This window comes from Salvelinus sp. IW2-2015, linkage group LG14 (genome assembly GCF_002910315.2).
Source record: "Salvelinus sp. IW2-2015 linkage group LG14, ASM291031v2, whole genome shotgun sequence".
Classification (NCBI taxonomy): Eukaryota; Metazoa; Chordata; class Actinopteri; order Salmoniformes; family Salmonidae; genus Salvelinus; species Salvelinus sp. IW2-2015.
In genome coordinates, this window is record NC_036854.1 from 7,754,900 (window position 1) to 7,779,953 (window position 25,054).

At 43.5% G+C, this 25,054-nt stretch overlaps 1 long non-coding RNA gene across 1 annotated transcript; it reads right to left on the reverse strand.

Annotated features, from left to right (window-relative positions):
• Positions 1-1,981: 1,981 nt before the first annotated feature.
• LOC139028740 (uncharacterized) lies at positions 1,982-24,456 on the reverse strand. Its single transcript, XR_011480965.1, has 3 exons — positions 24,181-24,456; positions 3,011-3,151; positions 1,982-2,798 (listed from the first exon to the last, which is right to left on the reverse strand). It is a non-coding gene; the product is annotated as an uncharacterized lncRNA (long non-coding RNA).
• Between the last annotated feature and the right edge of the window lie 598 nt (positions 24,457-25,054).

The following is a 25,054-nucleotide window of genomic DNA, read 5'->3' on the forward strand; positions in this document are numbered from 1 at the left end:
GAAGATAGCCCTATTTGGCAAAAGACCAAGAACAGCTCAAATAAGCAAAGAGAAACGACAGTCCATTATTACTTTAAGACATGAAGGTCAGTCAATGCAGYTAATTTCAATGACTTTGCAGTCGCAAAGACCATCAAGCGTTATGATGAAACTGGCTCTCATGAGGACCGCCACAGGAAAGGAAGACCCAGAGTTACCTTTGCTGCAGAGGATAAGTTCATAAGAGTTAACTGCACCTCAGACTGCAGCCCAAATTTTAAAAAATGTTGCTCTACAACATTCGCAGAGTACGACCCTGCCTCACGCAGGAAGCGGCGCAGGTCCTAATCCAGGCACTTGTCATCTCCCGTCTGGATTACTGCAACTCGCTGTTGGCTGGGCTCCCTGCCTGTGCCATTAAACCCCTACAACTCATCCAGAACGCCGCAGCCCGTCTGGTGTTCAACTTTCCCAAGTTCTCTCACGTCACCCCGCTCCTCCGCTCTCTCCACTGGCTTCCAGTTGAAGCTCGCATCCGCTACAAGACCATGGTGCTTGCCTACGGAGCTGTGAGGGGAACGGCACCTCCGTACCTTCAGGCTCTGATCAGGCCCTACACCCAAACAAGGGCACTGCGTTCATCCACCTCTGGCCTGCTCGCCTCCCTACCTCTGAGGAAGTACAGTTCCCGCTCAGCCCAGTCAAAACTGTTCGCTGCTCTGGCACCCCAATGGTGGAACAAACTCCCTCACGACGCCAGGTCAGCGGAGTCAATCACCACCTTCCGGAGACACCTGAAACCCCACCTCTTTAAGGAATACCTAGGATAGGATAAAGTAATCCTTCTAACCCCCCCCCCTTAAAAGAGTTAGATGCACTATTGTAAAGTGGTTGTTCCACTGGATATCATAAGGTGAATGCACCAATTTGTAAGTCGCTCTGGATAAGAGCGTCTGCTAAATGACTTAAATGTAAATGTAAATAAATGCTTCACAGAGTTCAAGTAACAGACACATCTCAACGTCAACTGTTCAGAGGAGACTGCATGAATCAGGCCTTCATTTGTGAATTGCTGAAAAGAAACCACTACTAAAGGACACCAATAATAAGAAGAGACTTGATTTGTCCAAGAAACACGAGCAATGGACATAAAACCAGTGGAAATCTATCCTTTGGTCTGATGAGTCCAAATTTGAGATTTTTGTTTCCAACCGACGTGTCTTTGTGAGATGCAGAGTAGGTGAACGATCTCAGCATGTGTGGTTCCGACCGTGAAGCATGAAGGAGGAGGTGTGATGATGTGGGGGTGCTTTGCAGGTGACACTCTTGTTATTTATTTAGAATTCAAGTCACACTTAACCGGCATGGCTACCTTAGAATTCTACAGCGATACGCCATCCCATCTGGTTTGCGCTTAGTGGGACTATCATTTGTTTTTCAACAGGACAATGACCCAAAACACACATCCAGGCTGTGTAAGGGCATTGCATTGTTAGATATTACTGCTCTGTTGGAGCTAGAAACACAATAATTTCACTACACCCACAATAACATCTGCTAAACATGTGTATGTGACAAATACAATTTGATTTGATTTGGCTATTTGACCAAGGAGAGTGATGGAGTGCTGCATCAGWTGACCTGGCCTCCACAGTCCCCCGACCTCAATCAAATTGAGATGGTTTGGGATGAGTTGGACCACAGAGTGAAGGAAAAGCAGCCAACAAGTGCTCAGCATATGTTAGAACTCCTTCAAGACTGTTGGAAAAGCATTCCAGGTGAAGCTGTTTGAGAGAATGCCAGTGTGCAAAGCTGTCATCAAGGCAAAGTGTGTCCACTTTAAAGAATCTAAAATATAAAACTTCTTGATATAAAAATAAAAATTGGTAACAAAAACTATTAGATAAATGACAAAGTTATACACATAAAAACATGGTTCAATTAACTTTTTCATGAAACATATGCTTCATGTTTTCAGTAGGCTACTGGAAAGCGACAAACAAGTTTGAAATAATTTATGAACGTAATACGATTTGAAACCGATTCTGATTGTAAATTGTCACGAGAATGCATTTTCTGAACCCATTTTCCTTTGAAAAAAATGGGACTACTTTCTCTCAAATTGTAACGGTTCTCGTCCTCTTCGTCTGAGGAGTAGCAAGAATCGGACCAATACGCAGCGTGGTAAGTGTCCATTTTAATTTATTAAAACTGATCACTGAAAAATACAAAATAACAAAGTGAATAATACCGAAAACCGAAACAGTCCTGACATGTGAAACAAACACTACAACAGGAAACAATCACCCACAACACACAATGACAAACAGGCTACCTAAATATGGCACCCAATCAGAGACAACGACTGACACCTGCCTCTGATTGAGAACCATACTAGGCCCAACACATAGAAATCGAACAACAGAACAAAACATAGAAAAACAACATAGAATGCCCACCCCAACTCACGCCCTGACCAAACTAAAATAAAGACATAACAAAGGAACTAAGGAACGTGACACGAATGGAGGACCATGGTAACAGTTCAACACCACAAGATGACCCATGTGAGCTCATTAGAAAATAGCCCACACACGTTAGAAACATAATTGATTGTGATTTCCTTCTTGATTCGTAAACGGTTAAAGAAATACACAAAGTTTTACAACTAACTCGAAAGATATAATAATAAAATGCAAGAATGTCCCAAAATGAGGTTAACTATTCTACTCTTATGTATCAGTGCTGCGTGCATGTCTTGAAACCGTTGGCACAGCCGTGTGTCTGCTGCCAAGCCAGCAGCTTCTCTTACTGGAGTCCTGCAAAATTAAGGCAGTTATACCATTTTTAAGAAACATTACAACAGAATTCACAACACACTGTGTGCCCTCAGGCCCATACTCCACTACCACAAATCTACAATGCAAAATCCATGTGTATGTTATCATGTGTTTGTATAAATGTGTCTGTGTCTGTGCCTGTGTTTGTATTACTTCACAGTCCCCCGCTGTTCCATAAGGTGTATTTTTACCTGCTTTTGAAATCTGATTCTACTGCTTGCATTCGTTACCATTCTCTGTTTCACGGAAACATGGCTCACTCGGGATACGTTATCAGAGTCATACAGCCACCTGGTTCTTCACGGATCTCGCCGACAGAAACAAACATCTCTCTGGGAAGAAGAAGGGCGGGGGTGTATGCCTTATGATTAACAAGTCGTGGTGTGAACATAACAACATACAGGAACTCAAGTCCTTTTGTTCACCTGACCTAGAATTCCTTCCAATCAAATGCCGACCACATTATCTACCAAGAGAATTCTCTTAGATTATAATCACAGTCGTGTATATCCCCACACGCAGACACCTCGACGGCCCTGAAATAACTTCATTGGATTCTATGTCAACTGGAAACCACATATCCTGAGGGTGCATTTATTGTAGCTGGGGATTTTAACAAGGCTAATCTGAAAACAATGCTCCCTCAATTTTATCAGCATATAGAATGCGCGACCCAAAATTCTGGATCATTACTATTCTAACTTCCGTGCACACAAAGCCCTCCTTTCAGAAAATCTGACCCCGACTCCATTTTGTTGCTCCCAGCCTATAGACAGAAGCTAAAACAGGAAACGACCGTGCTCAGGTCTGTTCAATGCTGGTCCGACCAATCTGATTCCACGCTTCAAGGTTGCTTCGATCATGTGGACTGGGATATGTTCTGGATAGCCTCAGACAACAACATTGATCTATACGCTGATTCGATGAGCGAGTTTATTAGCAAGTGCATCGGTGATGTTGTACCCATGGTGACTATTAAAACCTTCCCCAACCAGAACCCTTGGATTGATGGCAGCATTCGCACAAAACTGAAAGCACGAACCGCTGCTTTTAATCAGGGCAAGGCGACCAGAAACATGACCGAATACAAACAGTGTAGCTATTCCCTCCGCAAGGCAATCAAACAAGCTAAGCGTCAGTATAGAGACAAAGTAGAGTTGCAATTCAATGCTCAGACACGAGACGTATGTGGCAGGGTCTACAGTCAATCACGGATTACAAAATGAAAACCAGCCCCGTCGCGGACACCAATGTCTTGCTCCCAGACAAACTAAACAACTTATTTGCTTGCTTTGAGGACAATACAGTGCCACTGACACGGCCCGCTACCAAAACCTGCGGGCTCTCCTTCACCGCAGCCAACATGAGTAAAACTTTTAAACGTGTTAACCCTCTCAGGGCTGCAGGCCCAGACGGCATCCCTAGCCGCATCCTCAGAGCCTGTGCAGACCAGCTGGCTGGTGTGTTTACGGACATGTTCAATCAATCCCTATCCAAGTCTGCTGTTCCCACATGCTTCAAGAGGGCCACCATTGTTCCTGTTCCCAAGAAAGCTAAGGTAACTGAGCTAAATGACTACCGCCCTGTAGCACTCACTTCCGTCATCATGAAGTGCTTTGAGAGACTAGTCAAGGACCATATCACATCCACCCAACCTGACACCCTAGACCCACTCCAATTTGCTTACCGCCCCAATAGGTCCACAGACGACACAATCGCAATCACACCGCACACTGCCCTAACCCATCTGGACAAGAGGAATACCTATGTAAGAATGCTGTTCACCGATTATTTAACTCATTAAGCTAGAGGCCCTGGGTCTCGACCCCGCCCTGTGCAACTGGGTCCTGGACTTTCTGACGGGCCGCCCCCAGGTGGTGAGGGTAGGAAACAACATCTCCACTCCGCTGATCKTCAACACTGGGTCCCCACAAGGGTGCGTTCTCAGCCCTCTCCTGTACACCCTGTTCACCCATGACTGCATGGCCATGCACACCTCCAACTCAATCATCAAGTTTGCAGACGACACTACAGTGGTAGGCTTGATTACCAACAACGACGAGACGGCCTACAGGGAGGAGGTGAGGGCTCTCGGAGTATGGTGTCAGAAACATAACCTCACACTCAACATCAAGAATACAAAGGAGATGATCGTGGACTTCAGGAAACAGCAGAGGGAGCACCCCCCCTATCCACAGGCGGGCTGTATCACCGCCTGGTACGGCAACTGCTCCGCTCATAACCACAAGGCTCTCCAGAGGGTAGTGAGGTCTGCACAACGCATCACCGGGGGCAAATTACCTGCCCTCCAGGACACCTACAACCCGATGTCACAGGAAGGCCAAAAAGATCATCAAGGACAACAACCACCCGAGCCACTGCCTGTTCACCCCGCTAACATCCAGAAGGTGAGGTCAGTACAGCTGCATCAAAGCTGGGACCGAGAGACTGAAAAACAGCTTCCATCTCAAGGCCATCAGACTGTTAAACAGCCAACACTAACATTGAGTTGCTGCTGCCAACATACTGACTGAAATCTCTAGCCACTTTAATAATTAAAAATTGGATGTAATAAATGTATCACTAGTCGGCATCTGCTAACCATGTGTATGTGACCAATAAAATTTGATTTGATGTGGAATAGAGTTCCATGTAGTCATGGCTCTATGTAGTACTGTGTGCCTCCCATAGTCTGTTCTGGACTTGAGGACTGTGAAGAGACCTCTGGTGGCATGTCTTGTGGGGTATGCATGGGTGTTCGAGCTATGTGCTAGTATTTTAAACAGACAGCTCGGTACCTACAGCTTGTCAACACCTCTTACAAAAACAAGTAACGAGGCAGTCAATCTCTCTTCCACTTTGAGCCATGAGAGATTGACATGCATGTCAGTAATGTTAGCTCTCCGTGTACTTTTAAGGGCCAGCCGTGCTGCCCTGTTCTGAGCCAACTGCAATTTTCCCAAGTCCCTCTTCYTGGCACCTGACCACACGACTGAACAGTAGTCCAGGTGTGACAAAACCAGGGCCTGTAGGACCTGCCTTGTTGATAGTGTTGTTAAGGCAGATCAGTGAGTTATTATGGATAGACTTCTCCCCATATTACTACAACTGTATCATCAAAGATATTATCTAAGTGAGTTTCAGAGATAGTCAGAATATGAATGTTTCTCAGGCTGCATATGTTAATATGGGCTATTMTTTAGCACTTTTCTGGGTTGCTTGATTGTTTTTAATGCTTTACTGGGAAGCTTATCAGAAGTAGACTTGATAGTGCAGGGTGAGCTGCACAAAGTGGTCTTCCTACTAGGGCACACCGCCTCAGTGCTAACAGTGTGACTCTGATTCATAGGCTCATGATTACTGCATCCAATAGCTGTAGGATTAACAAAGGTATTCAGGGCAATTAGAGGGACATAAATTAAGTTACTTACTATTTGTCTGCCAACGCCCCTAGGATAATGTACATTAGCTGCATCATTATGATGACTCATTGTCACAATGGTAGGGATTAGCTGAGGCGGTCTTGGGTCCTTGATAAGTCATTGTTTCAACGCTGCGTGGACAGGAGTCCAGGAGCCAAGAGTATCTCCTGTTTCCAGAAGGTGCCAAAGTTATCTATAAAAGTGACTCCAGCAGAGATACAATAATATTTTAGCCAGATGTGTACAGACGTGCCAGATGTGTACCAACGATGGTACGATGGTAATACAAAAATCAGTTCTTTAAAATCAATTTTCAGATGTTCCGAGCTAGCCCTCCTGATGTCGTTAGATCCCACATGGACTACGACAGTGCCAGCTCCCGGCATCTGTCGTAGAACAGCCGGAAGCTGCTTTGTGATGTCTTGTACTCGTGCTCCTGGGTAGCACAGAGTTTTTGCCTTGGGAACTGAGATGTTTCTCCCCATAGAGCTGCCTATGATGACAGCTGGCGATGTTAAATGGGCCGGTATCTCAGGCAGCCTCATGGTCTGATGAGGGTGGGCGCTCCGAGGATCTGAACCCGAGGTAGAAGCCACCAGAGAGGGAGACAGAACAGAGGACGAAGACGCAGGTACCCCCGGATCCGATCTTGAATGGAAAGCCCGKTGGAACCTCTGGATCCAGGGTGGCAAAGCTGTTTCTGGTCTCTGTCAGGTCCGGGCTCAACATCTCCAAGGAGACTCCCGTTGCCAGAGGACGCTGTCTTCGACTTCCACAGCGAGTGACGTATCTCCATGGCTGGTTGGTTGGGTCGAGAACAGCTCCGTTCTCCAGGGAAGGGGGAGACCCCTTTGGGGATGGAACCCTGCTGAGCACCTGCCAGTCGGCTGTGGAGAGCCAACACAGCYACGACACTTCCACCAGACCAGAGCGGCATCCGGCTACTGGGGTGGAAGAAAAATAAAAAGTAGACGGTGTGGATTCCCCAGTAGCTTATGTAGGTTTGCCACGTGCTTGCTAAGAGTAGCCACTTCGCCCCTGTAGTCCTCCGCAAGCAAGCAGCTGCTACATTGAAAGACAGCACGGTCCACATTGTCCCGGAACAAAGCAAAATTAAACACAGCTCCTGCAGCGCTGGAAATGTTCAATGGTGGTCTCAAATGGAGGACCCTGAGCCAGCTAGGCTAGCTGGGCTTCGGTGCCTCTCTGCGGAATCTGGAGGGATCCCGGGACAGACAGCAATGCTCACAGCAACTAAGCGCAAAAGAGCCATCAGAATCCAAAATAAAATTGGAAAAATGTTCAAGAAATGGAACAATGTATCAATCAATCGAGTACAAAAGGTAAGACAGGGCACGCCACCCAAGAACCTATGACAAACATGTAAACAATGCATTGTGTTTGTCACCGACAAATGAACATTGAAATTGTCAGCTACAGGAGAGGCTGCAATGTTTCGAGACTTAATTGAACAGGGGAAATAATCTTAAAAACAAACTTAGAAAAGCATGTCGCCATATGGACTAGATGGAAAACGGTCTATATAGGACTGAAAACAGCTTGCAAAGAAGATTACGCTAGGCCTTSCTTATGAAAAAATATTGCAGTCAGAGTGCAGTATCACTGCAGTACACTGTAGTATAACTATAGTTAGAATGCAGTATAACTGCAGTATTCTGCAAATACTGCGTCCAAAATAACACTTTTTTTAATTCGAATAATTTTGCAGTCTAACTCCAACTTGGGCGGCAGGCAGCCTAGTGGTTAGAGRGTTGGGCCCATAACCGAAAGGTTGCTAGATCGAATGCCCGAACTGATAAGGTAAATATCTGTCATTCTGCCCCTGAACAAGGCAGTTAACCCACTGTTCCTAGGCCATCATTGTAAATAAGAATTTGTTCTTAACTGACTTGCCTAGTTAAATAAAAAAATTCTGCAATCACTGCAGTTTAAAAACTGTTATCTTTTTTTGTAAGTGATTTACAATACAGCCTACGCTACACCACAACTTTCTTAGCTTCTGCAGCAGTGCGTGGGTAAAATCACTGGATAAGCTAAGAAAATGTATTGTGATTATTGCATTGTTTTCTCTATAACCTGTTAGTTCATATGTCTTGCGACCTTGATATATAGGTCTAAGGCAGAGACAAGAAGACACAGTGGCAGAATAAATTCAACCATGCCTTTGTTTCATCACAATGAGCAAACTCTGTCCAGTGAAGTGCACATGAAGTATATTGCATGTAAAAAACAGTTACATGACCAACAGCATGGTCAAGCAAGTTAATGTTTCTGACATTTTCGGACTACTAAACAACTGTTGATTTAGAACCACAGCGAGTTACCACAAGTCACTATGAAAACAGGAGCTGCCTCCACTATTCCAGCACCATTTCATCATAATCAAATGACTCGGTCAATAAAGAAGTMGTCAAATGACACAGATGCTAAGCTACAGGACTGTTTTGCTAGCACAGACTGGAATATGTTCCGGGATTCTTCCGATGGCACTGAGGAGTACATCACATCAGTCACTGACCATATGTACATACCCCAATCAAAAGCCATGAATTATAGGCAACATCCGCACTGAGCTAAAGGCTAGAACTAACGGAAGCTTATAAGACATCCCGCTATGCCCTCCGACGAACCATCAAACAGGCAAAGCATTAATACAGGACTAAGATCGAATCGTACTACACCGGCTCTGAAGCTTGTTGGATGTGGCAGTGCTTGCGAACCATTACAGACTACAAAGGGAAGCACAGCCGAGAGATGCCCAGTGACACGAGCCTACCAGACGAGCTAAACTACTTCTATGCTCGCTTCAAGGCAAATAACACTGAAAACGTCTATGCATGAGAGCACCAGCTGTTCCGGAAGACTGTGTCATCATGCTCTCCGCAGCCGATGTGAGTAAGACCTTTAAACAGGTTAACATTCACAAGGCCGCAGGGCCAGATGGATTACCAGGACGTGTACTGCGAGCATGCACTGACCAACTGGCAAGTGTCTTCACTGACATTTTCAACCTCTCTGTAATACCAACATAAACAGACCACCATAGTTCATGTGCCCAAGAACACTAAGGTAACGTGCCTAAATGACTACCGACCCGTAGCACTCATGTCTGTAGCCATGAAGTGCTTTGAAAGGCTGGTCATGGCTCACATCAACACCATTATCCCAGAAACCCTAGACCCACTCCAATTTGCATACCGCCCCAACAGATCCACAGATGATGCAATCTCTATTGCACTCCACACTGCCCTTTCCCACCTGGACAAAAGGAACACCTACATGAGAATGCTATTCATTGACTACAGCTCAGCGTTCAACACCATAGTGCACTCAAAGCTCATCACTAAGCTAAGGACCCTGGGACTAAACACCTCCCTCTGCAACTGGATCCTGGATTTCCTGACGGGCCGTACCCAGGTGGTAAGGGTAGGTAACAACACGTCTGCCACGCTGATCCTCAACATGGGGACCCCTCAGGGGTGTGTGCTCAGTCCCCTCCTGTATTCCCTGTTCACCCATGACTGCACAGCCAGGCATGACTCCAACACCATCATTAAGTTTGCCGATGGTAGTGATAGGCCTGATTACTGACAACGACAAGACAGTCTATGGGGAGGAGATCAGAGACCTGGCCGTGTGGTGCCAGGACAACAACCTATCCTTCAATGTCAGCAAAACAAAGGAGATGATAGTGGACTAAAGGAAAAAGAGGACCGAGCACGCCCCATTCTCATCGACGGGGCTGTAGTGGAGCAGGRTGAAAGCTTCAAGTTCCTTGGTGTCCACATCACCAACAAACTAGAATGGTCCAAACACGCCATGACAGTCGTGAAGAGGGCACGACAAAGCCTATTCCCCCTCAGGAGACTGAAAAGATTTGGCATGGGTCCTCAGATCCTCAAAAGGTTGCTCAGCTGCAACATCGAGAGCATCCTGACTGGTTGCATAACTACCCGGCCTCCGACCGCAAGGCACTACAGAGGGTAATGCGTACGGCCCAGTACATCACTGGGACCAAGCTTCCTGCCATCCAGGACCTCTATACCAGGCGGTGTCAGAGGAAGGCCCTAAAAATGGTCAAAGACTCCAGCCACCCTAGTTATAGACTGTTCTCTCTGCTACCGCACGGCAAGCGGTACCGGAGCGCCAAGTCTAGGTCCAAAAAGGCTCCTTACCAGCTTCTACCTCCAAGCCATAAGACTCCCGAACAGTTAATCAAATGGTCCCGGCCCCACCCCCTCTTTTACACTGCTGCTACTCTCTGTTTATTATCTATGCATAGTCACTTTAACCCCACCTACATCTACGTATTACCTCAATTACCTCGAATAACCTGTGCCCCCGCATATTGACTCTGTACCGGTAACACCTGTATATAGCCTCGCTACTGTTATTTTACTGCTGCTCTTTAATAACATTTTATTTTATCTTATTTTTTACTTATCTATTTTTARTTTGCACTTATTTTACTAAAAATGCATTGTTGGTTAAGGGCTTGTAAGTAAGCATTTCACTGTAAGTTCTACTACACCTGTTGTATTCGGGGCATGTGACAAATAAAATTCGATTTGATCAAATCACCTATGCTTAGTCTAATACAGTAACAACTAAAAGATGCCAAAAACAATTTAGTCAAATCAACTTAAGCTAAATAGTGTGTGCAAGTAGAAAAACATGTTGACTCACAAAACYCCAATGCCATCCTTCTCTCTTTCATGTTGACCATCCAGTCTATGACTCTGTCATACAGTACATGCTTGTATTTATTTTTGACCTAGGCTACCTGGCTAAAATGCTTGCTCGCTAGCCTAACTTCCTTTCATGGGCAACAAATGCACCAGGCCAGCCAGTTAACATTAGCCTACTACATTTACATATTGAACTTACATCCTCTCAGGCCAGGGGCACAATGTTTGAATTTATGGTTGGATCAGAATCGCCGTTATAATCATTGGCTAGTATGGAGAATTAAAAATTAAAACCACAAGTCCAAATCACTTTCTCCATCCATGGAAAGGGCCAATTTTAGCTAGCTAGCCATCGGAGGACAACAACACAACAAGATGCAACAATTCAAGTTATTTTCTGTCAATGACGCTTTGGATCTCGATGTGACGTGATTTTTCTTTTTTGGTGCACCAGGTCCATTCACAGTTTAGCTCACTCAGTTTAGCTCAACTCGGGTTGGKTATGATTTTACACTTTATTTTTTTTATCAAGGGAGGCCAAATGCTCGCTGGCTTCCCTTGCACCCTTGCTCGCTCCGATGCTTTCTCTGGTGAGATACATTCAGCCTCTTGCGAATTGAAGGAAAATMATGAAACACAGAGAGACGAAAGATAAATTACTGTATATTTCTTTCTTAGTCCATTTTTGGGGGAAGCCTGGCTTCCCTTGGCATCCAAGAATACATGCCACTGCTTAGCTTGACATTGGCTATTGAGGAAAGCCTGGGGTAGAGTATTGAGCCCATAAACTGAGTGATAATCACTTGAATTTACAGTAAATGGATGGAAAAATATACATTTACATCGTGGCGCTGTGAATGCCAAAAAGAAGGCGCTGTCTAATGTTAAGGGCCTCTAGAGGAGCAAGACCAGTTGAGCTGTTTAGGTCAAAGTGGAATGGGATTGGGACAACATGTGGAATGTAAACTCAGCAAAAAAGAAACGTCCTCTCACTGTCAACTGCGTTTATTTTCAGCAACCTTAACATGTGTAAATATTTGTATGAACATAACAAGATTCAACAACTGAGACATCAACTGAACAAGTTCCACAAACATGTGAATAACAGTAATTGAATAATGTGTCCCTGAACAAGGGGGGGTCAAAAGTAACAGTCAGTATCTGGCGTGGCCACCAGCTGCATTAAGTATTGCAGTGCATCTCCTCCTCATGGACTGCACCAGATTTGCCCGTTCTTGCTGTGAGATGTTACCCCACTCTTCCACCAAGGCACCTGCAAGTTCCCGGACATTTCTGTGGGGAATGGCCATAGCCCTCACCCTCCGATCCAACAGGTCCCAAACGTGCTCAATGGGATTGAGATCCGAGCTCTTCACTGGCCATGGCAGAACACTGACATTCCTGTCTTGCAGGAAATCACGCACAGAACGAGCAGTATGGCTGGTGGCATTGTCATGCTGGAGGGTCATGTCAGGATGAGCCTGCAGGAAGGGTACCACATGATGGAGGAGGATGTCTTCCCTGTAACGCACAGCGTTGAGATTGCCTGCAAAGACGACAAGCTCTGTCCGATGATGCTGTGACACCCTGCCCCAGACCATGACAGACCCTCCACCTCCAAATCAATCCCGCTCCAGAATACAGGCCTTGGTGTAACGCTCATTCTTTCAACGATAAATGCGAATCTGACCATCACCCCTGGTGTGACAAAACCGCGACTCGTCAGTGAAGAGCAGTTTTTAGCCAGTCCTGTCTGGTACAGCGACGGTGGGTTTGTGCCCACCGTTGTTGCCGGTGATGTCTGGTGAGGACCTGCATTACAACAGGCCTACAAGCCCTTAGTCCAGCCTCTCTCAGCCTATTGCGCACAGTCTGAGCACTGATGGAGGGATTGTGCGTTCCTGGTGTAACTCCGGCAGTTGTTGTTGCCATCCTGTACCTGTCCCGCAAGTGTGATGTTCAGATGTACCGATCCTGTGCAGGTGTTGTTACATGTGGTCTGCCACTGTGAGGATGATCAGCTGTTCGTCCTGTCTCACAGTACGGACATTGCAATTTATTGCCCTGGCCACATCTGCAGTCCTCATGCCTCCTTGTAGCATGCCTAAGGCACGTTCACACAGATGAGCAGGGACCCTGGGCATCTTTCTTTTGGTGTTTTTCAGAGTCAGTAGGAAGGTCTCTTTAGTGTCCTAAGTTTTCATAACTGTGACCTTAATTGCCTACCGTCTGTAAGCTGTTAGTGTCTTAACAACCGTTCCACAGGTGCATGTTCATTAATTGTTTATGGTTCATTGAACAAGCATGGGAAACAGTGTTTAAACCCTTTACAATGAAGATCTGTGAAGTTATTTGGATTTTTACGAATTGTCTTTGAAAGACAGGGTCCTGAAAAAGGAACGTGAGTTTATGTGCTGATTAAATTCCCAGCTGTGTTAAGTGATTATTCTTAAAGGTATATTTACATTTTTAGAGGGTCCACTCAAAAAAAAWYTTTTATGCTATTTTGTTTATTTAGACAAAACATTTGTTTTTGCTCTTGTTGCCTCTGAAGAAAATAGCATAAAATAACTTTGAAAATGTATTATTTCTGTTTTTATTTTGGTCTATCCATCAGTTGTCAGTGCATCAGTTCTGATTTGTTTTCAAATGCAGGTGCTCCATATACTGGGAAAGTAAAGTAGGGGTGTAGGTATCATTCTAAGAAAGTGGAGAGAGAGACAGCTTGAAAGAGATGTGGTTCTGGGGGGAGGGGGGGAGGGGGGGAGGATTATGATTAAATCACATACATTTACAATGTTTATCAAAGTGCTTAGAGTGAACCCCAATTGATAGTTTGCTCCAGAACAAATCAGTTGGGCATTTGATTTCCATTTGGTAGGCCCGTTTTTTCATGAGTTTCAATTCTGGAGAAGCTTACAATTTATCCTACCATTTCTACCCAGTTATGAATATTTATATATGCACATTTCCATGAAACAGTTTCATTCAATAACAAAATTTTAGTGTCTTAAACTCATTGTTACATGGTTAATCATAAAAATCTGAAGTAAAACTATACAAATCTTAAAGTAAAAATTAAACTATAGCTAGAGCACTAGCCTCTGCCATATGGACACATTGATACACTGTGATCCATTGGCAGTTAAAGAAATTAGAACATAGAACTCAGAGATCGCCTATGGGCCAATGCAACAGTAGGCCTATAGCTTCCATCATCAACTAAGTAAAATACATAACATTCATTAGCTAACACCGTTCCGTACACATTTTGGGCAACTGCGTCATTCAAACGAGGCTGCAATGAAAACTAATGGGACTGTAGTGACTGTGTTGGCATCAAAATCCAGGGTGTGAACTAAGTTTCTATTCAGCGTTGATTGACATGGTAATTGACCAATAGTATTTGAGAAAAGTTGAAAAATCGGACCCCCTCTGATGCTGTATGTCAAAGTGTGATGTGTCACGAACGTTATGCAACTCATTCTGTGCCGTACAGTCTCTTTCCGCCAGGTGTAGCGCCTCTCTCGCAGATTAAAAACAAGAAATTATCAATGGTGAGTGTAAAGTTAATTACTCGTGAGTTCATCAATAGTTAATTCAATCAATTGTAAAAAAAAAAAAAAAAAAAAAAATTGCGTCATCACTGCGAGCCATCATGACTCTCAAAAACCGTGACAGCCGCAGTTTACTTGTGAAGGTAAATTTAGAGTCGCCCTAAAAACCCTATTCAAATTCGACACAACCCTTCAAATAGGTATGTAATGAGACATTATATAAACTCTTTATAGTGTTTTATTTACATTTTAGAGGTGATAAGTTGGACAAATCGGGTGAAAAAAGCAGTTTCCCCACACGACATATCTCCCCCTTTCACTATCACTCTGTAGCTTTCGCCTCCCCGCCCTTCATTTTTAAAAAGACCAGGCGGAGCTCCATTGCCTTCTTCAATCATGCAGAGACGGGCAGCATGAAGATCTCATCATTGATTTGGCTGGAAAGGGGAGAAATTGTGCTTTACAATGGTATTCATAATGCATTTGACCTGGAAGTATTACATTTTTTGGGGCGCTAAAATAAGGTAAAGTGTACGGAACAGAGCGATGTACAGAAGTTTGTTAGCTAACGTTAGGCCTAAAGCTGACAAAATAAAAACAGTTGAAAATATCCTTATGAAAATTCTGTTTAATTCAAACACATCCATATCTCTTCTACACTTGTCTGCCTCCCTTTCTATCTGTCTTCACTTGAGCTATTGCTAGTGAAGTTGTACATTGTATCAAAGTATCACAGAGTCCAGCCAAGCAGTCACTAACGAACTTGCAACATTGTATCAACTAGTCTATTCCGGGCCTTCAAAGTTTCTTGCGCCATTGAGCTCGAGACAGAAAGCTGTTTTGTATGACGTTTCTCCTCGATACAGTATAAGGGCTTATCAGATCATGATATTTTGCTCTTTCACACCCAGGCTTGGTGATTATCGAGGCAGGGAGTGTTGGAAAGACTTTTCAAATAGTATCATTCACAATGAATAGCCTTCATTACTCAGAACAAGAATAGACTGACGAGTTTCAGAGGAAAGTGCTTTGTTTCTGGCCATTTTGAGCCTGTAATCGAACCCACAAATGCTGATGCTCCAGATACTCAACTAGTCTAAAGAAGGCCAGTTTTATTGCCTCTTTATTAATCAGAATAACAGTTTTCAGCTGTGAAAACATAATTGCAAAAGGGTTTTCTAATGATCAATTAGCCTTTTAAAATTATAAACTTGGATTAGCTAACACAACATGCCATTGGAACACAGGAGTGATGGTTGCTGATAATAGGCCTATGTAGATATTCCATAAAGAAACTGCCGTTTCCAGCTACAATAGTCATTTACAACATTAACAATGTCTACACTGTATTTCTGATCAATTTGATGTTATTTTAATGGACAAAAAATTTGCTTTTCTTTCAAAAACAAGGACATTCCTAAGTGACCCCAAACATTTGAACGGTAGTGTACTGTAAATTTAACTGAGATTAAACCGTCTTTCAGTCTCGATCAAATAAATTATCAATATTTCAATATTTTATTTGGACGGGCAAGGAGGTACAGTAGGGGGGGTCACGGGCCTCCCATAACGCCAGCCCTGGTTTATGTACGTATGTAATGCAAAAACACAATATGCTACTGAAAAAACTGTTGGTCACTAAATCTGGCGAGAACTAGGACCATGGAAAAAAACAGCTAGCTGGAGCTTGTCTGAGCGGTTGGCTGGATATGCCCTCACCGCTACATACTTAATGCTGATTGGTTTTGGTTCTGCCCACTATAGTGCTGTCCAGTCAGAACATGATGTTGCAATGGATAACAATACTCCAGAGCTAGCAATTAGCTAAGAGCTAGCAAACATCCCCGCAAACTTCTTACTTATAAAGATACATTACATGGTAAAATAACCAACACTCACTTAGATTACACCCATTATGTAGCATTTCCAACACTCACTTGTCAATGGACGCACAACACTTCAGTTAGGAAACAGCATGTCAAAAGTCTGTCAGCAACACAACACGTTCAAGTAGGAAACAAGCATGTCAGACGTCTGTCAGCAACACAACACTTCAGTTAGGAAACAGCATGTCAGAAGTCTGTCAGCACACAACACTTCAGTTAGGAACAGCATGTCAAAGTCGTCAGCAGCACAACACTTCAGTTAGGAAACAGCATGTCAGAAGTCTGTCAGCAACACAACACTTCAGTTAGAAACAGCATGTCAAAGTCTGTCAGCAGCACCACACTTCAGTTAGGAAACAGCATGTCAGAAGTCTGTCAGCAACACAACACTTCAGTTAGGAAACAGCATGTCAGAAGTCTGTCAGCAACACAACACTTCAGTTAGAAACAGCATGTCAAAAGTCTGTCAGCGCACAACACTTCAGTTAGGAAACAGCATGTCAAAAGTCTGTCAGCAACACAACACTTCAGTTAGGAAACAGCATGTCAAAAGTCTGTCAGCAGCACAACACTTCAGTTAGGAAACAGCATGTCAAAAGTCTGTCAGCAACACCACACTTCAGTTAGGAAACAGCATGTCAAAAGTCTGTCAGCAACACAACACTTAGTTAGGAAACAGCATGTCAAAAGTCTGTCAGCAACACAACACTTCAGTTAGGAACAGCATGTCAAAGTCTGTCAGCAACACAACACTTCAGTTAGGAAACAGCATGTCAAAAGTCTGTCAGCAGCAAAACACTTCAGTTAGGAAACAGCATGTCAAAAATCGTCAGCAGCACAACACTTCAGTTAGGAAACAGCATGTCAAAAGTCTGTCAGCAACACAACACTTCAGTTAGGAAACAGCATGTCAAAAGTCAGTCAGCAGCACAACACTTCAGTTAGGAAACAGCATGTCAAAAGTCTGTCAGCAACACACACTTCAGTTAGGAAAAAGCATGTCAGAAGTCTGTCAGCACACAACACTTCAGTTAGGAAAACAGCATGTCAAAAGTCTGTCAGCAGCACAACACTTCAGTTAGGAGAAACGCATGTCAAAAGTCTGTCAGCAGCACAACACTTCAGTTAGGAAACAGCATGTCAAAAGTCGTCAGCAGCAACAACACTTCAGTTAGGAACAGCATGGTCAGAAGTCTGTCAGCAACACAACACTTCAGTTAGAAAGCAGCATGTCAAAGTCTGTCAGCAGCACAACACTTCAGTTTAGGAAACAGCATGTCAAAAGTCTGTCAGCAACACAACACTTCAGTTAGGAAACAGCATGTCAAAAGTCTGTCAGCAGCACAACACTTCAGTTGGAAACAGCATGTCAAAAGTCTGTCAGCAACACCACACTTCAGTTAGGAAACAGCATGTCAGAAGTCTGTCAGCAACACAAACTTCAGTTAGGAACAGCATGTCAAAAGTCTGTCAGCAGCACAACACTTCAGTTAGGAACAGCATGTCAAAAAGTCTCAGTCAGCACACAACACTTCAGTTAGGAAACAGCATGTCAAAGTCTGTCAGCACACAACACTTCAGTTAGGAAACAGCATGTCAAAGTCTGTCCAGCAACAACACTTCAGTTAGAACAGCATGTCAAAAGTCTGTCAGCAGCACAACACTTCAGTTAGGAAACAGCATGTCAAAAGTCTGTCAGCACACACACTTCAGTTAGGAAACAGCATGTCAAAAGTCTGTCAGCAACACCACACTTCAGTTAGGAAACAGCATGTCAAAAGTCTGTCAGCAAGCACAACACTTCAGTTAGGAAAAAGCATGTCAAAAGTCTGTCAGCAGCACAACACTTCAGTTTAGGAAAACAGCATGTCAAAGTCTGTCAGCAGCACAACACTCAGTTCAGGAACACACATTCAGAAGGTCTGTCAGCAGCACCAACACTTTCAGTTAGGAAACAGCATGTCAGAAGTCTGTCAGCAACACAACACTTCAGTTAGGAAACAGCATGTCAAAAGTCTGTCAGCAACACAACACTTGCTTCTTCTCAAGACAGCAGATGCTATGCACTGATGTGAAGTGGAAGGAGGCTGAGCCCTTGAGTGTGTCCAAGTGCGCTGATTGGTTGTAATGAGTGGAAGCTTGAAGGGTAATTGACAGGGCTGCAGGCCAATCAGGTTGAAAGGGATGGCTTTTTTTTACAGCAGCCCCTGGATTTCTGGTGTATATCCACCCATCTTTAAGGCCTCAGTGGGGGGTTTAGTCCTGAAAGGGCCTAGTCCTACCTGGCAGGTAAGAGAGGCAGAGCAGTGAAGGGACCAGACCAGGTGGGGTCCAGTCCTACTATGAATCTGGCCGAACTAGAGGGGCAGCTGATTACTAAGGTCTCTTTAGAGGACCATGGGGGTCAGGAGAATGCCGGCTCAAGGGCATGCAATGGGCTTAGGGGCCGCCCCGTCAGGGCGGTGCACAGGGAAAACAAAAGCAGTCCTTGGCCGCCCCATGGAATGCAACAAGGATGGGGGAGGATCCTCTAACTCAGCTGGTACAGGGCCGCTGAAGGCTGGCCACAGATGGAGGTGGCTTGCCTACTGCGGCGTAGAAATGTGGCAGGCCCGGCCACAACTGTTGTTGGCAGCTCACTGGCTGCTGTTGGGGTTGGTGACTCTCTCACCACTGCTGAATGTGATGGTTCCCATGGTGGACAGGTTGGGACTGCTGTACGAAGCTCATCAGGGATCTGAGAGCGGGGCCGGCTGGGCCCCAGAGAAGTGCAAGTGCCGGAGGGTCTTCCATTGCAGGAGGCAGGCGGCCCCCCAGAACTGGAGACAGCAGGCCCCCCGGGTCAGAGAACGGGGTCTGAGAGCCTAGCAGGGCAAGAAACTAGGGCCCCGACAGGGCAGGGGACTTGGAACCTACTACTAAGATTGAGGAGTGCAAGCCAGGTATGGCGGGAGGCTGCAAACCTAGCTGAGCAGGGAACTTGTAGCCTAACACTAGGACAGGCGACTTGGTGCTAGCAGAGGCTGGAGACTGCAAACTGGCTAGGGGCAGGGACTGCAGACCTAGACGAGCAGCTCGCTCTGAGCCTAGCTGAACAGGAGATCCAGGGCCTGGAACTAGTGCAGGAGGTTTGGAGTGTAACACTAAAGGAGCTGACTGCTTACCAACTGAGGCTGTGGGCTGCTGACCAACTGAGGGCAGAGCCTGCAGATCTAGTAATGTTCGTAAGAGGGGATATGCATCTTTCAAATTATTTGCTATGGATATTTGCCAAATGAAGGACTGCAACAGGTCTTTCTCGTCAATATCACTGTTCACCGTTTACTCCTCTTTCAACAGGGTGTTATTCCCTTTATAATGGGAGTTGAGACATACATTTAACAGCATTAGAAATTCACACTATAGCAGTAAGCAAAAAAAACAACTAAATAGACGAGACGCATCTGTTATTCCAAAACTGCAGCTCGTGATTGGAACACATTTCTCTTCTTTAATCAACCAGCCCATTTTGAATTTGTGATAAAGCTGTCGTGATTTGGCAAGGAATTTAACTTGTCTACCGTTTTGTTTGTGTGCCCCATCAGTTAGATATGTTTCTATAGGCAGTCATTTCTGTAGGCCTAATGGGAGCTTGGGTGCGCAGCACGCATGTGTGTATAGGGAGCGGTTTGAATGAAATTCAATGAGAGACATGTAATGGAGGGAAAAGAGAAAGCAGGGAGAAGAACTGTGATCACTTGGCTAGGTTACTTTTTGTTGTAAGACGCTAATGCATATAACAAGTGGAAAGGAACACTAGAGTCAACGTGAATTAACTGTTGTCTTTGGGACAAAATTTCACCTGCCTGTTTGGGCAGATTCCAGATTCCTAAGCTTACTGTGTGACTGTGGTAGAACTTCATTGCCCCCTAGTGGTCAAAGCACGCTATATGATTTCACGTGGAATTTGATGAAATTCTCAAATAGTTTTAATGGAAAACCGATAAAAATAAGGCTGTTTAAACATGAAAGAAAATGTTAATTTGTCACATCCCTACAGGACAGTCATTTTGCTCAGACTATTGTGTTCTACAATTGCATTCTTATATGGACTTTAAATTAGCCCGAACCCGACCTAGACCTCAAAAGAGTCGTAAGTGAAAAAAATCTGTAAGGAAACCTCAAGAATGTGTGTTTCAATGACTGTGTTTTTGTATGTTGATTGTTTTTAGTCTGCATTCTGCACTAACGGTCTATTTGTATTGGTGCTTGCAGGATGAAATACCATCACTTACATGTTAATTAGACTTTGGAGCAGTGACTTTGAGTTGGAAGTCTCTTTAAACAATTACCCCAGTGAATCTTGAATCCTTATCTCCGACCTGCTAGCACACTAAGATTTTGTGTGACACGGGGGTCATTTATTGTATGGGTATCAATTGCTCGTTGGCCTGCATGGRGACAATTCTGAAGTGTCAAGAGCTGGGACTTCAGTTCTGACAAGGATTTGTTTCAATTTTGCTTGACAATTCCCTATAGAGATACCGCACCGCAGATATTGAAGCAGGACTTTCCTCTCACACAGTCACGCAGAGTATCTGCGCATGTGCACAGGTGCGCGTCACACTGCCACAACGTGGTAGCTACGGGACCAAAACAGCACAGAAGTTTAGTCTCATGCTTCAACGCTTTTACGTTCTGAACACAAGGCTCGTGTTACGTGTGCGAGCGTTGCAAAATAAATGTACACATACATGTTATTCAGTCATTGCATCCAAACTGCTTGCGAACGTCTGCGTAGCCAGGCGCTAAAATAGAACTTGGTTCTATTTGTGATGCATGACACTCTGCAGGTCCTGCCTCTCCCATCTCCTCACTGGTTTTTAGGAGCATATACCCATGTGGGTGATTGAAAGGTCCACACTCCAGTCCAGTTGGTGATGGAAATGCACCTTAAAGTTGGTTGCCAACCACCATATAAAGTCCAAAGAAGAAGCCTGAAGGAGGAGAGATTACTAGAAACAAACTCGGGTTTAACCTTTTATCTGTGGATTAAATGTCGGAGTAGAGGACCTTGTGCATTTCAGGTAAAATAACAACCCAATGTTTATATCCCAGGACAAATGAGCTAGCAACAGCAAGCTAGCTAGCTAAATTGCCATGAATGTTTAATGCTTTTCGGGCCTGTCCCCAAGTTGGTTCAGAGTTCGTTTTTTTATATTTCAACCTGTGTGTCCTGGTCGTGTCTGGTGTGGATGGACAAAATCAACATGTGCATGATGGTGCAAGCAGACTCAAGCCGCATCTGGTCGAGCCAGCATGTAAATGGTTGCGGAAATTGACGCATCACTGTGTTTACTTTGTGCATGCAACGTCTACCTTTAAACAAAAAAACATATTTGATGACTGGACCGTTCATAAAGCCTCCATAAGTACTACATAGATGTTTATTACATCTTTCAAGCAAATTCATACATAAAGGGTGATATAAAGGTCCTCACATCTAGTGCTTTGACAAATGCTTTGCCATTGATATAATGTGACATTTGTTCAGGGATAGATTTTGGACACTGGCCAGCCGGGCTAGACCACCATTTTTACTAGTCCGGGTGCAAAACCTGTGCCACCCCATATTTGTAAAGGCAACGTTTATCTAGAAGGCGATATCATAATTGAGCAATATAGGCTATAGTCTAATTATGATTACTGATTATAACAATATAAACAATATGGAACATGTCAGTTAATTAAATGAAATGGGTATCAATTTGCGTAAACCGTTCTGCATGTCCCTCCATTCCAAGCTCTACATTACCCTCTCTTTTTTCGTAACAAAATAGTAGAAGTCTATGTGTTATCTAAAACCAACCACAGTAGCATATTGCAAATGTTTTGAGAAATCAACATTAATTAGGCTACTGTTTTTCTTTCGTCCTCATAAATATGAGGTAGTGTAAAATAATAGAAAACATAACGCTCATTTATTTATTAGGCCCACTACAAAATATTTGTAAGACTATGGACCACTCTTACACTGTCTGTCAGCAATCCGTTTTTCCTTGGTGACAAATCCGGACAAACCTATGGTCCGCTTATGTTACACTGTCATTATAAAATATTCAGCCGTGGAAAATCTGCGTATATCCGCGCGGTGAATAATCTACCACCAACTGGCCGATAAACATAATGACTTTGTAAATATGCCGGTAATGGTAGTCGATTTGCATGCTTGAACTTCTCGGCTGTATCCAGTGCGCGTGTGACTTTGACAGTTTCATTAGGTCACACTTACAATAAAATCAAGTGGACATGACATTCGATCAGAACGACGGGTTCATTTGTTGGTTATCTCCACCCACAGCAGCAGGTCTGAGAACAGAGAAGGACGAGGATAACAATGGCTCTACCGTGGCTCACAGGTTAGTGAAGGATCTTTCAGACTATACATTTGTTGAACAACGCTTGGCTAGATGTCTCCGCAGCATAAGGAAGGATTGCATGGTGACAACAACACCTGTTCACCGCAGCAACAGTTGGGTGTAGTCTATTATCAGACTCTCAATGCTGTCGATATTGCCACCATTCGGAAATTGCATTCCATTCCATCGTCCTCTTTTACAATAAGTTCGCATATAGGTTACTTCACATTGTATTTATTGTTTAAGGGAACTAGAAAACAGGATACATTATTGGGTAGGCCTATATCAGATAGTTTATGTATTAGGCCTATATTTTCAAATCAAACTATGTTCCGGTTCAACCCAGTTTAAAAACCAATATATATATATTCATTCGGCTTATTTGTTAGGTTCCTGAGTGAATGAACAAATATTAAGATTAAACAAGACAACATAATTTAGCCCATTTCTAAGCAAACGCGACCATAGAAAAAAACATCTTAATAAATGACATTTTCCCACTAAAATGACGGGAATTCGTGAGGAAACAAGGCGCTATTCTTAGTTGTCCTCCTATGCTGGTTGTTGGTGTATTGTTTGGCTTTGTGAGCAACTTGCGTGTTTATTGCCGGAGCAGAGAAGCGCATCTCGCTCACGCTACCCTCTGACGTCACTGATGTGTCATTCGATATTTGTAGGCTTTGTGTTCACATTTTGTGTTCAAATGTTTCTATTTTTAAAACCAAAAAGCAGCATATGTCGTTGAATAAAAAACATTAAATCAACAAATCAGATCAACGGAAAATGTATCGTTTTAGTTCATACCACTTTCTAGAATGGATTTGTCAATGTGGTTTTTCAGATATCTCTTAAACATTTTGGGCGTTAGCCATATTTATCTGTTAAATCCTTTGATTAAGTATCCCTATTTGTTTATTATGTAGGCCTACGTCGATTTGAATTGTTGATGCCTACAATTTAATCATTTATTCAAAGATAATTTGCTTAAATTATAGTCTTAAACCCCATTACAGGAAATAGTTAGGCTACATTTGATTTCATTTCAAATAAATGACTCTTATCAGAACGAAAGGTGCTTTTAAAACCATTTTATTTCGTCTAAATAGCCAGGGTTGCCTTGTTGGTATGCTCAAACAAAGACACCCACATGTCCATTTATGGGCATTAAACAATCCTTATCCTTAAAATGTTCGTTAATTATAAATGTCTCTTAACGAAGTAAATAATAAAGTAACTTTCTTTCGCGAAATCAAGTAAAAATGTGCATACAATTGATTTCAATGTTTCCCTAGTAGACACAAGTAAAGTACACCGTGGTTGAAATAAACTCCTGATTAAGCTGGTTTGTTCTAAACACGTTAAATGAATAAATAAGCATAAAACATGTACCTGTTTGCTTGTAAAATGCTGTTAGACTCCCCAACACACATTTCCTTTCCAACAGCATGGCCTGGCCTGACCCATGGCTATGTCAACAATGTTTCGTTTTTCCTAGCAGTGGATATAAAAAAAAGTGAGGGATTGCTGGCTGTAATGCACGAGTTAAAACGTCGAAATAAACCCCCCCGCACTAAAAGAAATGAGAGACGAACTGAATTAGCCCTTTGAACTCTATTGACAGAAATGCAGGGTAGAGAGGAGGCAAACTTCCTTTCGGGAGCTTGGTTCGTGAGATGTGGGGGGTTGGGTGACGTTGGCTAGGGTGAAGGAGTCCACCAAATCTGTGGTTGGGGATGTTGCTATTGAAAAAGCTCTGGAATCTCGATTTGGAATTGTTTAACGTCTGTGAAAGTGGCATTAAGCTGTATTATTGTGAGGATCTGATCACGTTTGATCAGTTGGTTTGGTTTTAGGCTAATCAATAATTGAGATGACATTCTTATTTTCCAATTGACTTAATTAGTTTAGTCACTTATTAATCACTGCATGTGTTTATGTTCATTGGCCTTTATTATGAGGTTGGAATCAGAATCAACTTTATTCGCCAATAACATTTACACGTAGCCTACTAGGAATTTGATCTGGCGAAATTGTGCTGACAACAATAAGAATATACAGACAGAATATAGACAAAACCTACAGAATCTACAGATTACGTTTCGACTTTTTTTTATACAGCATCAACGCTTTTATTKATTTTGGCCTTAACAGAGAATGTGAACCATACAGAATCAGAATGTTATTATTTTAGCCTTCAAAGAATAGCCTAAAATACATTGCCAGTAGTCCTAATAGCCTACGCTTGTGGATGATTACTGATGCA